The sequence below is a fragment of the Elephas maximus genome, chromosome 22, assembly GCF_024166365.1.
Source record: "Elephas maximus indicus isolate mEleMax1 chromosome 22, mEleMax1 primary haplotype, whole genome shotgun sequence".
NCBI lineage: Eukaryota > Metazoa > Chordata > Mammalia > Proboscidea > Elephantidae > Elephas > Elephas maximus.
In genome coordinates this window covers 44,439,384-44,453,740 of record NC_064840.1, presented here as the reverse complement: position 1 = coordinate 44,453,740, position 14,357 = coordinate 44,439,384, and positions in this window count along the sequence as shown.

Sequence of the window (14,357 nt, the reverse complement as noted above, 5' to 3'; positions counted from 1 at the left end):
GGGGCAGGTAAATGGGACATAGTTACTTCCCAAATGGGGGAAGGGATTTTTTCATCCACGCAGTAGGTTAGACTCTTGTACTTATCTTTTGCAGATTGAGCGCTGATTCTCTCTGTTTCTAGAGGCTTGAGCAGACTTTCCACTACTTGGTCTCTCCTGATGTGGAAAACGCATCCTGAAAGCCACTGCTCGCCTCACCCCACATGCGCCAGCCGATCCAGCCTACAGGGTGCCGGTGCCAACCAGGTCACTTCTGGCAACTCCTTGCTGCTTCTGAACCATCTCTCTCTCCTCTTGGCACTCAGTCCGATTCTTCAACTTTGCTTTGATGTTCAGGGTTCCTAGATTGTCATATATAATAATTCACTTGTTTTTTAGGTCTTTGTTTTAAGAGGGACCATAGGAAGCACCTGAATACTCTGCTGTCTTGGCCCGAACCCCTGACTGATACTTTTTAAAAGGTTGTTGTTATTGTTTTGCCTTTAAAAAAAAAAAAAAAAAAAAAAAACTGGAGGTAGGCAGACCAGGATTGGTATAGCAGCTCCAAAGTCATCACGGACTCGTAATCCCTATCTTTATGCTCCATCATATTTAGCCCATGGTTTCCATCCTCGATGTTGTCTCATAATCCAATATAGCTGCTAGGGCGCCAGCCATCACTTGTTGTTCCAGTCAGGAAGGAGGGATGGCAAAGAGGATGTCTCTTCTAACTCAGTCAACTCTCCTTAAAAGAGTTTTTCTTGAAGTCTCACACAATGATTAGCAGCTTGATTCTCATTGGGCATCCTTTGCTTAAAGGGAGGCTAGAAAATGTAGTCTTTTAGCTGAGCACATTTGCCACCCAGAATAAAATCAAAAGTACTGTTTAGTAAGGAATAGCAGAAGAATGGGTATTGGGTAGGCAACCAGCAATATCTGCCATGCATGTGTGAAATCAAGCTCCAGACCTGGGACCCCGATGTATGTCTGGATGCAAAACTGGCCCCATATCATGCAGTGAAAGTCCTCATTTTCCAAAGAGTTCATAGTGGTAGCTTTGACCTGTAGTAACAAAGTGTGAAGTTTGGGCAACAGAGATCTAAGAGAAGAATCGTGAGTATGCTGGTCTCCTGGGCCCTCGTGCTGTGAACATAGGTGGGAGGGAAATTTTATTCTTAGATTTTGTTGCTCTTAACCCTGAGACAGCCTTTTTTTCTCCCTTCCTTCCTTCTTTTCTCCCTTCCTCCCTTCTTTTCTTTTTCTTTTATGAATATTTTTATATTGAGATATCATTCACAGAACATAAAATCTGCCGTTTTAGGGTGTACAATTCAATGGTTTTTATTATATTCATCATGTTGGTTAACCATCACCACTATCTAATTCCAGAACATTTCCATCACCCCCAAAACAAACCCCATACCTATCAGCAGTCAGGGCAGGTGCTTTCTTTAATCCTTCTCCACTCAGTCCCAGGTTGACAAGAGTGTCAGACTTGCTACTTAAGTTAGTGCTTGAGCTCCTTGCCAACATAGGCTCAAATTCTGGGATTTTGGATCCTCTTATTTTTAGTTTTTTTTAGGAGAGCCAGAGAAGAGGTCATGGTGCAATTTGCCTAGGGGGCAACGAGAGGAGAGGATCCACAAGGACTCTATAGAACCTAAAGATTCTCTGCCTGAGCTTACTATGACCTACCTTATGCAATCCACCCCCTACCTGAGCAGCAAAAGAAAAGGAGGCTCCCCACTGAGGTGGGGACATATTCAACAGCTTCAAGCCTCCAAGGGACTTGGTGGTGACACCCTCAGGTACGTGAGCACCTTTAGTGACGCTGCTCTGTTGTAACGCTGGACGCTGACATGAGATTTCTAGATTCAGGTAGTAGTATTTAGTGTCAAAAGTGTAGGGGGATGCAGAACTAATATTAAAGGCCTCATGTGTTCCAGATACAAACAGAATTTCATTCTACTACTCACAACCAGCCTGTATTATACCCATTTTACAGAAGAAGAAACAGAGGTTTGCAAAGATAAACACCTTGCTCTGATGGTAGAGCCAGAATTTCAGACACTTGAATCTGATTCTCCAGTCTCAGTATTTTCCATTGCACCATGCTGTGGGTACCTGTGAAATGACTTCTGACCCAGCCCTTCACAGGCAGAGCCAGCCACTCGCAGTGGCCTAGCTGTTGCTGCTCAAGGGGGCAGTGACATCAGGAGGGAGCTTCACTTAGCTCTGGGCTTCTCTGTGCCGATGGGAGCTTGGCGTGAGCTTTCCCTCCCTCTGCCCACTTCCTATTCTTTAGTCCTGAGGCAAAAAGGTTGCTCAAAGAGACTCCAGCGTTTGGGGTCTGCCTCGTCGCTGTCACCAGGAGTCTTTTTTTCTGACTGACTTGTCATTGCTCCCTGCCAGTCCTCACAACGCCTCTGGAAGCAAAGGGAAGGCAGCTGTGGGGATCCTGGCTGAACAGAGTCCAGGTAAAGCAGGCTTGAAAATGGACTGATGGGGATGGTTGGGATGTCACAGGTTTGATTGCAGAGTGAAGGGGGAGGGGAGCAGCCAGGAAGGACTGTAGGTTCTGCTGTTGAGTTGATTAAGGGGGTCAGCGTGTGTATGTGTCATTGAGGTGGGCAGGGAAGGGGAGGGCTGTGCGTGTGTGTGGGGAGGATATATATGCTGGTGTGGCTGATACAGCAGAACCAAGCCTCACATCCGAAGGAGCCCAGCTACCGACAGCTCTCAGGTAAGGCAACTGCATGCGAACCCCAGCCCTAGGACAAACTGCTAAGAGCCTCAGGACTGGGGAAGAACAGGATAGCCAGGAGCTTTTTCCTCAGCCACCCTCTTTTGTCCAATTTAGATGCTGCTGGTCTTCTTGTAAGATTATTTCACGCACCTTATTTTCAGTGCTTGGATGGGGGTTTAAGTTTTTTATCTTGAAGAGAAATGCAGAAGAAGAAAGAGCTGAACTTAGAAATAGGAAAAGTTTGATTCTCCAGTTTTAGCCCCCACTTTGTTTTTTGCTATATGTTGAAAAGAGAGGGCTATAGGAGTGAGGTTAGATGAGGGGCAGGCACTTAGAAGGGGGCTTGCCTTGCAAGGCCTCCCTCAGGAAGCCCCTGGTTCTCTCATGAGGGTTTTTGTTCTGTGACTGACTTCTTTTCCTTCCCTGATAATTCTGTTCAGGATGGTTTTCAACATTTCGCTGAATTTGACACTATTTATATTTGCGCTTTTAATCCTAAGGGAGCCCTTCTCCCTTATGTACTGAATAGAAATTGCTAATAGCGTTGTTGATTCAAACCCAGGGGGGATATTCTCTACCTGTACATTGCTGAACACAGCCGCTGTGTGTGAATTCCATAGAGAATTTCTGCAGAGATACCCTTGGTCTCCTAGACCCTGAATCATTTTAAGAGCTCTTCTCTCTCTTTGTATCTTGCCCAACTCTCCCACCCAGGTTTTGCCCAGGTCCTGTGGAAAACTACTTTCAGAAGTCACAGCATTCAAACTCTCTCTGCTCTTTCTCAGCCTCCTTCCTTTCTCCTCTCTTTGTGCCTCTTTCTCCCTGTGTGTCTTGCTTCCCCTCCCTTCATTTCCCATCCCTTTCTGCCCCCATCTCGGTGGGAACATGTGCAAGTTCTGGGGGAATTTCAAGTAAGGCAGGATGATTTGGGAAACGGACTATTTAAAGCAGGCTGCTTTCGTCTTGAATACCCTGATCCTGGGCTTAAACATCTGTGTTTAGCTTCTTCGAGCCACACATAATTGCCCCAATTATAACCAATAACATTGTTCGGCAGACTAACAAAAGATAAGCTTTGCACGACATTCACCAGCAAGCCTAAACCAGAGTTTTCTACATAAAGGGAAAAAGTAACTGCCTGGCTTCTTATCAAAACCTCCCCCCCCGCCCCCCCACCCCCCCCCCCCCGCCAAAATACTGCTGTTTCTCCCTGCCGGTGGGTATCTGCTGAAAGCACAATCCTTTTTCTCATTTGCAAAGTGTGGCAGGAAAATATCCTACAAGCATCCACTGCTGCTGTGATACCTTTAACAAAAAAGATTAGTTTCCTCTGCGCTTGCTAGTTTTCTGCAGGGGAGGGTCCCTGGAAAGACTGTCCCCAGCCACCACCACAATCTTAGTCAAAGGAGCAGCTCCCACCTGTGGTAGTTTTTGGGTACAGTTCCGTTCTCTGTGGGGAGACAGCCCCCTGCTTCGTCAGCTGAAGGCTGAGGGTGCTTAGGGATTTAGGAGAATTTTGCATTGCCAATGAAGGGAATAATTGCAGGATTAGGCTCAAACCCGTGGTCTCTCGAGCCTATAACAGGAGCTGTCAAAAACTATTCCATATTCCATCAATCAGGTATTTATCATCTACACTCCAGCAGGCAGGGGAGGCGTGCTGGGGCTCTGGTGGGTTCAACAAAGGTGATAATAACAGCCCTTTACATTTGTACAACGGTTTACATTTTACATAGCGCTTTCGCACCCATTATCCCTGGCAACAACTCTGTGAGGCGGGTGTTATATCTCCAAGTTGCAGTTGAGGAAACTGAAGTTGAGGAGTTAAATAATTCGTTCAGTACGTGGCAGAGCTGGGACCGAGCCCAGCCTTCCTGGCTCCAGCACATCTCCCCATTTGGTTCATGGGAGCTCATAAACTAATTGGGAGGAGACAACACAAACATATGTGAAACAATTAGAGAACAATGCAAGACTATGTAATTAAGTCCTACATTGTGTGGTACAGACAGCAAGTGCAGAGGAATTCGGGCGAAAGGGCGTTTCCTTAGTGTGGGCCAAAAAACAAGATGGGGGAGATTCTGAGGGGCAACTGGGTAGGGAAGGAGACAGAATTCAGATGGATCTAGACTCCCCGTGGTGCAGTGGTTAAGTGCTCAGCTGCTAACCTGAAAGTCTGTGGTTCGAACCCACCAGCTGTTCCGTAGGGGAAAGACCTGGCAATCTGCTCCCGTAAAGATTAAAAAACCAAACTTGTTGCCGTAAACTCGATTCCAATTCATAGTGATCCTACAGGACGGAGTAAAACTGCCCCACAAGGGTTTCCAAAGAGTGGCTGGTGGATTTGAACTGCCAACATTTTGGTTAGCAGCCAAGCTCTTACAACTTAGCCCATAAAGACTACAGCCTAGGAAACCCAATCGGGCAGTTCTACTCTGTCCTAGAGGGTCACTGTGAATCGGGCTTTTGAAGGAGCTCCTCAGTAGAGCAAACAGTTAAGCACTTGCCTACTAGCCAAAAGGCTGATGGTTAGAACACACCCGTAGGCACCCAGAAGACAGGCCTAGCAATTTGTTTCTAAGAAAGGTCACATCATTAAAAACCCTATAAAGCAGCTCTACTCTGCATACATGGAGTCACCATGGGTAGAAACTAACTCAATAGCAGCTAACAACAACGCTATTGAGAGGGAGGCAGTGGTAACAAGTACACAAAAGAAGGACAAAGAAATTAATATTTACTGAAATCTACTATGTGCCAGGCAATGAGCTAAACTTGTCTACATGTTTTTCTCATTTAATCCCCCCAAGGTAGGAATGTAGAATTTGGAGTGAGTTTTCCACACTCGAATCAACATGGTTCAGTGATCATCACTTCCCACTTCCACAACTCCCAACGAGCAGAAGGGACCCTCTGAAATCACACTTATTCTAGGTCTGAGTGGAGCTACTTATCAGATACCCTAGGAAAGGAATGGGCCCTTCTCAGAAAATAGGTGTCATTATCACTTGCAGTGGCTCAATTTGCTAAAAACTCATTGGGCAAACTGGATTTTCTAGAACAGGTTTATTTAAATACCTTAGGAGTCCCCAGCAACTAACATTAAGGACAAACTAACCATGAGATTTTGGCCACAACCATTTTTGGGATAATTCAATTTTCAGGTGTCTCCCTAGACAAGCTACTATCACTTTCAGTCTTGGCTTTCTGTGATCTTCTGGCTTTTCAAAATAATGGCAGCTGCTTCAGCATTGCAGAAACACAAGATCCCCAACTTTGAAGGGCCTGGTTTGGCAGGTGTACAGCTTGCCTAGGAGGAGTCCAGGGTCTTGATGAAAACGTCAGTAAACCACCCTACATCTGGGGCTCTGCCTTCCCATAGTGGCTAGGAGCCAACCTCTCCCTCTTCTCCGACTCTGCCTGTGATCTTCCCCCACCCCCACTACCCATTCATTCACCCTTTCATTCACTCAGCCGACAAACGTGTGTTGAGTTCCTGATAGGAGACGCACAGCACCAGGTGCCAGGAATACGGAGCTGTCAGACAGTCCTTACCGTCCTCAGTACAGTCAACGTAGCTAAACGTTAGTCTGTCTAGACCACTGGTCTCCAAAGCAGGTTGCACACCCGAGGTCCCCCTGGGCTTCAGGAAATTGGGGCTTTGGTTTTTGTTTTATCTTATCTTTTTTAATTTGCACTTTAGTGAGTTTTACAATCCATATGATTAATAAATAAATAAAGTGTGCTCAAAAATGTTTTATTGCTAGACCTCTCGCAATAGTTAGACGAAGTTAAAGAAGTTTGAATACTATTGGTCTAGATTTATTACTCTTTTTTTTAATCTATGTTTTCTAATCTCTGAAGAGAACACTAAGCGCTTTTATTATAAAAGCTTTTTAAAATCTTTCAAATTATGTTAACAGTATATGTGGGACTGTAGTCCAGACTAGGAAGACAAAAATTAAGAGTGATATGTTTCCCTTCATGCAAGCCCTGATGGAAAGTGTTTTTTGCCCCCTTAAGGTCTCTCCTGAAACCACAGCTATGCTGTTATTACTGCCTTTGACCCGCGTTGCACTGTGAAGCTGCTTCCCCGTGAAGTCTGCCTTCTCTTGCTCTTCACTCCTTCCTTCTTGCTTCCCCTTACTAGGAGAGGCCAAATATCTGGCCATTCATAAAATAAAGGCTATTAACTAGCTAATCCAACTGCCTATTTCTACAGAAAGGGAAACTGAGGCCCAGAAAGAGAAGGAGTCTGGCAACGGCACAGGTGATGACAGAGCTCCCCAGCACTAGGCACAGTTGGCCCATGCGGGGCAGAGAGAGTGTTTTGTCCTCTACCTCCTTGATACTCATCCCTTTTTTCCAGGTGGAAATTTAGAGTAGACGAAGAGGTGTTTTCTTAAGTGTATTAGTCAGAGGAAGAAGAGAAACTAAAGAGGCCTCTGTCAGGAATAGATGGTGGGCAGTGAACATGCACAAGCTCAGCGTGGGAGTCCCATCAACAATGGGTCAAAGAATGGGCCTGTGAAAGACCCACCCCGTGCCTTTCTTTTAATGGATGTGCAGCCGGTGGGCAATGAATGATTCCTCTATGAACTGAGGAGAGGCAACAATAAAGAGGTTGCTATCAGGAGGGAGCCCAGAGTTGAGGAAAAAAAGGAGGTCCTTAGAACCAGCTCACCTACACAAAGACAGTGTTCCATAGATGCCTGCAGAGATCGTTGAGAAGTATGGTTAAGAGCATGAGCTTGGGAATCAAGTGGGTTTGAGTCCCAGCTCTGCCACCTTAAGTCATTTCACCTCTTCAGGCCTTACTCTTCTCAATGGTAAAATGGTGATAATAACACTTACCCCACAGAGTGGATGTCTACAAAGCACTTAGCACAGTGCCCAGCCCATAGTCTGCGCTCTAAATGTAATAAGTAATGTGGTTCTTATTAAAGTCAAAAAAAGACCATCCCAAATTCCACCAGAATTTGCCAACTTGTATATGGAGTTTATGGTTTCCCGATTTGGAATCAAAACATTTAAGTTCTGGCAATGCTACTTAACCAGGATGATCTTAGGCAAGTTGCTTAACCTTCATGAATCTATGTTCATCTCAGAAAAGAGGATAATATAATAACCCTAGATTGTTGTTGTTAGCTGCCATCAAGTGGATTCCAACTCATGGCCAGCCCATGTATGCAGAGTAAAACAGCTCCCTAGGATTTTCAAGGCTATGACCTTTTGGAAGCAGACTGCCAGGCCTACCTTCCAAGGTGCCTCTGAGTGGGTTTGAACCACCAACTTTTTGATTAGTAGCTAAGCACTTAACCATTTGTGCCACCCAGGGACTCCCTAGATTACAAGGTTGTATATGAATATAAAAGTATTTTCTTACCTGCAAAGAACCATATTCTATACATGTGGTTGATGGGGACAGGAACATATATACCTGTTACAACAGGGCTGCCCCCTCTTCCCTTTGCCACTAAAATTGCCAAAATTACAGGATTTCTCATAGGTTATAAACAAGCTCTGGTGGCACGGTGGTTCAAGCATGTGACTCCTAACCGAAAGGTCAGCAATTCGAGCCCACCAGCTGCTCCACAGGAGAAAGATGTGGTAGTCCGCTTCCGTAAAGATTTACAGCCTCAGAAGCCCTATGGGGCAGTTCTACTCTGTCCTATAGGGTCGCTGTGAGTCGGAACTGACTCAACGGCAAAAGGTTTGTTTTTTGTTTTCTGTTTTTTTTTTTTTTTTGGTTCATAGGTCGTAAGAGAAAACTCAAATATCTTTCAGTTTCTGTTAAATCTTTATACGTAATCCTCCAAACAGATATGCAACTAATTACACCGCCCTCAGAAGTAAGACAGCATGCAAATAGATGAAGGCTGAGACATCGCAATATTTTATCTTCATAAACAGTGAGGCATAATTAAATTCATAAAGTGTCACTGTGAAAATAAAAGGTAATTAAACATTTCTTTATTCAATACAAAACACCTGGATTATGGTATTGCCATATAGAAGTGTTAGCCGAGCTGGGCTCACCAAGCGAAATACAAGCCATGTAAAATTCAAACGTACTCAAGTAAGTTTTATTTACTGATGGTCACTATTGTTGTGCACTTAAAAAAAAATCCTGTTATCATCCCCATTTTCCAGTTGAAAAAACTGAGGCTCGAGAAGGTGAGATAACGTTACCAGAGTCACACAGTTTCAAAGTGTGAAGTTAAAACATAAATGTAACTCATAAATTAGCTAGTTACTCACTTTCATTTTAATTGACATTAACATATACAGAGCTACCAAAACAAAAAAACCAAATCCACTGTGGCTGAGTTGATTGCAACTCAGCGCGACCCTACAGGACAGAGTAGAACTGCCCATAGAGTTTCCAAGGAGAAACTAGTGGGTTTGAACTGCAAACTTTTTGATTAGCAGCTGAGCTTTTAACCACTGCACCACCAGAGCTCCATAAATGAAAAACTTCTTTGAATTTTCAAGAAAAATTCAAAATCTAATTTAACCTAGAACACAATTGGACTAGGTGTTATGAGGAGTACCAAAAAGTATGGTTTTATTAAAATATTTGGAGTCCCTGGGTGGTGCAAATTGTTAATGTTACTTGGCTCCTAACTGAAAGTTCGGAGGTTCGAGTCCACCCAGAGATGCACTGGAAGAAAGGCCTGGAGATCTACCTCCAAAAAATCAGCCATTGGAAATCTTATGGAGCACAGTTCTATTCTGACACACATGGGGCTGCCATGAGTTGGAATCGACTCACGGCAACTGGTTTGGTTTTGTTTGTTTTATAATAATATTTACATTTATTTTGAGCTATCATGTATATTTTCCCATTTAAATGTCACAAAGAGCCTGAGAGATTGAACTACTACATTGTATTATGCCCATTTTACAGATTCTTTGAATTGCAATGGAGGATGCACAGCATCGAGTATGAATGGTTTCTAAAAGGTGGAGTCACTTGTTAAAAGTGAGGGGTGGGGTACAAAGGCGTAGGGAGGATGAAGGCTGGGAGAGAGTGGAAAAGAATCACACAGGGTGGGGCGGGGGGTGGGGGCTGTGCCATGGGCCAGCAGGGAGGCACTGGCTAAAGCCAAGTAAGTTTGATAAAGTTTCCCCAAGAACCAATCCAAAGAAGCCCCACATTATACATGCAAGAAAGCTATTAATTGGAGCACACGCTAAATATCTCAGAAGCTCATCGTCTTTCTTCACCTCACCCTTAAATCCCGTTTGAGATAACAAACATCAGTCAATCCACCAATCGTTTCCTGAATGAGCACATTACAGCGGTTAATGAAGTTCATGAAAAACCTCAGCCAGACAGCATTTCATTAACATCTGTCACAACTTCAAGCTCAGCCTACGCGACCATTATGTATTACAATTTTGTAGAAGGAAGGGAAGGAAACAGTCCCTTGTCTCCGCTGCTTTCCTCTCCTCTGACGTACAGCCACTGCCATCATGTGGTCGAAGAGGGCACAGCCATGCCATCTCAGACAAATTCTACGAAAATATTTACTGACTAAAAAGACTGAGACTTACTTTAATAAGAAATGTAAAGACAATTCTCATATGAAACAAATAAATATTGAGGCGGTCCTTAGTTTAAGACTGGACTGTGTTCTAAAACATTTGCTTATATGGTGGCTGTTTGGAACTCAAAATATATTTTCTCTTCAAAAGAACTAAGTGGTGATGAACTCCCAGAGCTTGTCCACAAACACCGATTTAACTTGTACAAACCTAGCATAGAGCACTATTCCAACCATGCCTAATGGCCATTTGTACCTGCTTAAGATGGCAACTTGCCTTGCTCTGGAACAAAACCAGCTCCCACCCCACCTCCTCAAACTGGAGAATTAGCTAATAGACACTTTGTCAGCGAGGCAAGTCCTGAGGTGGCTCCTGTGTCATGAGCATCCTGGGCCCCCAATGAGACAGATGCTTCTAGACACTCCTCAATCTCTGCGTTTGCTTAAGAGAAGGGAGGGGCTCCTAGGAGACTGCACTGCCACTTGTCAAACACTTATGGAGCGCCTCCTAAATGACCGGCCCTGTGCTAGGTGCTGGAAATAGAACCAGAAAGCATGGCCTGTTCTCAAGGAGGTCACAGTGCAGTGGGAGAAACAGCCCCATAAGCCCAAGCTTGCAGTATAATGTGACAAGCACCACAAGAAAAACAATAATAGTAGTACAGAGTGATTCTTATGAGTTGGGCTCTTTCTCTCTTATATGCTCTTGTTATAGTACTTACTATATGCCAGGTATTATTTGAAGTACTTACAGATGTCAACTCATTTGACCTTCATAACAACCTATGAGATAGGTAGTATTGTTGTTGTTAGGTGCTGTCAAGTCAATTTTTGACTCATAGCATCCGTATGTGACAGAGTAGAACTGCCCCATAGGGTTTTCTAGACTGTAATCTTTACAAGAGCAGGTCGCCAGGTCTCTCTCCCAAAGAGCCTCTGGGTGGGCTCAAACCACCAACCTTTTGGTTATTGCTTAACCACTGCGCCACCAGTGCTCCATTAAGTACTATTATTATCCCATTTTTATAGATGAAGAACTGAGAGGCTAAGTACAGCTAACAAGCTGCAGAACTGGGATCTGAACCAGGCAGCCTCCTGTACCGAGCAGGTAAGATAGCGCACATCACAACTCTGCAATGTAGGTCTGTTCTGCCTGACTGACAGATAAGGAGCCTGAGGCTCACTTGCTTCCCACTATGACGTCCCGCTTCCCAATGCCATAGAAAAACACAGGAGATTCATCTAACTCAGACCAGGGATTGGAGATGGCTTCCCAGAGGGGATGATTTTTGAGGTGTATATGAAGTGTGAGTTGGAAAAGGGCACTCTGGGCAGAGAGAACAGTGAGCGCCAAGATACGAAGGCATTAAGGAGCCTGATACAGCTGGGGAACTACATGTGATTCACCAGGACCAGAGGAGATGCAAGTGTGAGCGACAGCAGATGAGGCTAGACATGTGGGCAGGAGCCAGTGCTAAGCTGAGTCCTTGGAGTTCCTCCTAACAGCAGTAAGGGTTACAGAATTATTGTAAGTACGAAGTGGCATCATCAGATTTGGAGATGGCTTGGAGGGAGGCCAGATCATTAGGAGGGCTAATTAGAGGCTTGAAATTACAATAATCAAGGCAATGAATCTGAACGAAGGCACTGGCCCCCAAGATAGAGAAGAAAATATAAATATGAGGTATATTCCTTTGTATAGATGCCTTATTTTGTGTGTTCATTATTCATTAGCCCAGGATATCCCATCATCTATAAGGTAAAGTTGAAATCCCTTGGGATAGCAAAGAAGGGCCTGTTCACTCTGGCCCAGCCTCCATTTCAGCTGGTTGTTTACCTGGAGGAGTGTGGGCAGGTGGTCCCAGTGCACCAGTCTGCTCACCACCACCCCCCAAGCTATGATCCCGAATCCTCTATACCTCTGAAAATATTGTTTCCTGTGTCCCTCAGACATCCTTTTCTCTGTCTTCTTGACAAACTCTTACTGACTTCTCAAAACTCAGCTCAGATGTGACCTCGTTTATTTAAGAAACATTGAGATCGAATTATAGAATTTTGCAAGACCAATGACTTTTTCATTGCAAATATCTTCTTTCACCAACATAAACGGCAACTATACACATGGACCTCGCCAGACGGAACACACAGAAATCAAACTGACTACATCTGTGGAAAAAGACTATGGAAAAGCTCAATATCATCTGTCAGAACAAGGCCAGGGGCCGACTGTGGAACAGACCATCAATTGCTCATATGCAAGTTCAAGATGAAACTGAAGAAAATCAGAGCAAGTCCATGAGAGCCAAAATATGGCCTTGGGTATATCCCACCTGAATTTAGAGACCATCTGAAGAATAGATTTGACACATTGAACACTATTGACCGCAGACCAGACGAGTTGTGGAATGACATAAAGGGCATCATACGTGAAGAAAGCAAGAGGTCACTGAAAAGACAGGAAAGAAAGAAAAGACCAAGATGGATGTCAGAGGAGACTCTGAAACTTGCTCTCGAACGTCAAGCAGCTAAAGCAAAAGGAAGAATTGATAAAGTAAAAGAACTGAAAAGAAGATTTCAAAGGGCAGCTCGAGAAGACAAAGTATTATAATGACGTGCAAAGAGCTGGAGATGGAAAACCAAAAGGGAAGAACATGCTCGGGGTTTCTCAAGCTGAAAGAACTGAAGAAAAAATTTAAGCCTCGAGTTGCAATAGTGAAGGATTCCATGGGGAAAATATTTAACAACACAGGAAGCATCAAAAGAAGATGGAAGGAATACACAGAGTCATTATACCAAAAAGAATTAGTCAACGTTCAACCATTTCAAGAGGTGGCATGTGATCAGGAACCGATGGCACTGAAGGAAGAAATCCAAGCTGCTCTGAAGGCATTGGCAAAAAACAAGTCTCCAGGAATTAATGGAATATCAATTGACATGTTTCAACAAACAGATGCAGTGCTGGAGGTGCTCACTCATCTATGCTGAGAAATATGGAAGGCAGCTTCCTGGCCAACTGACTGGAAGAGATCCATATTTATGCCTATTCCCAAGAAAGGTGATCTAACCGAATGTGGAAATTATAGAACAATATCATTAATATCACATGCAAGTAAATGTTGCTGAAGATCATTCAAGAACGGCTGCAGCAGTACATCAACAGGGAACTGCCAGAAATTCAGGCCGGTTTCAGAAGAGGACGTGGAATCAAGGATATCATTGCTGATGTTAGATGGATCCTGGCTGAAAGGAGAGAATACCAGAAGGATATTTACCTGTGTTTTATTGACTATGCAAAGGCATTCGACTATGTGGATCATAACAAATTACTGTTAACATTGCAAAGAATGGGAATTCCAGAACACTTAATTGTGCTCATGAGGAACCTTTACATAGATCAAGGGGCAGTTGTTTGGACAGAACAGGGGGATACTGATTGGTTTGAAGTCAGGAAAGGTGTGCATCAAGGTTGTATTCTTTCACCATACCTATTCAATCTGTATGCTGAGCAAATAATATGAGGAAGCTGGACTATATGAAGAAGAATTGGGCATGAGGATTGGAAGAAGACTCATTAACAACCTGCGTTATGCAGATGACACGACCTTGCTTGCTGAAAGTGAAGAGGGGACTTGAAGCACTTACTGATGAAGATCAAAGACCACAGCCTTCAGTATGGATTACACCTCAACATAAAGAAAACAAAAATCCTCACAACTGAGTCAATAAGCAACATCACGATAAACGGAGAAAAGATCGAAGTTGTCAAGGATTTCATTTTACTTGGATCCACAATCAACAGCCATGGAAGCAGCAGTCAAGAAATCAAGAGACGCATAAAACCAAAAACCAAACCCACTGCCATCGAGTCGTTTCCACATAGCATGGGTAAATCTGCTGCAAAGGACCTCTTCAAAGGGTTGAAGAGCAAAGATGTCACCTTGAAGACTAAGGTGTGCCTGACCCAAGCCATGGTATTTTCAATAGCATCATATGCATGGGAAAGCTGGACAATGAATAAGGAAGACCAAAGAAGAATTGATGCCTTTGAATTGTGGTGCTGGTGAAGAATATTGAATACATAA